Source organism: Penaeus monodon, chromosome 20 (genome assembly GCF_015228065.2).
Source record: "Penaeus monodon isolate SGIC_2016 chromosome 20, NSTDA_Pmon_1, whole genome shotgun sequence".
Taxonomy (NCBI): Eukaryota; Metazoa; Arthropoda; class Malacostraca; order Decapoda; family Penaeidae; genus Penaeus; species Penaeus monodon.
This window is the reverse complement of record NC_051405.1, coordinates 7,679,554-7,679,816: the sequence shown is the minus strand read 5'-3', so window position 1 is coordinate 7,679,816 and position 263 is coordinate 7,679,554. Positions and strand designations below refer to the sequence as shown.

Below are 263 nucleotides of genomic sequence, written 5' to 3'. Positions count from 1 at the left end.
ACTAGGATCGAGTGTTATTTCCCGGCGCGGGCGGCCGGCAGCGACCGAAAGCAGCGAGCCAACGCCTCCGCCCCGAAACGACAACAAAAGAAACCCCGCAATTGCGACCACGAAGAGGCTCATTTATCACACGCTTTTTCGCCTCCTTCCGCGCGCGCGCGCGCCCGAGACTCTAGTGAGACTTAACCTCCGCGTACAAATGGCAGCTTGCGCGGGACTCATAAATCTGAGCAATTAGGTTAAGTCTCTCTGCCCTACGAGAC

General features: G+C 57.8%; 1 protein-coding gene across 2 annotated transcripts in view; it reads left to right on the top strand.

The window, feature by feature from the left end:
- Positions 1 to 263, top strand: part of LOC119585611 (homeobox protein prospero-like) — a gene marked incomplete at its 5' end in the record, with an annotated part of 25,587 nt that overhangs the window by 20,188 nt on the left and 5,136 nt on the right.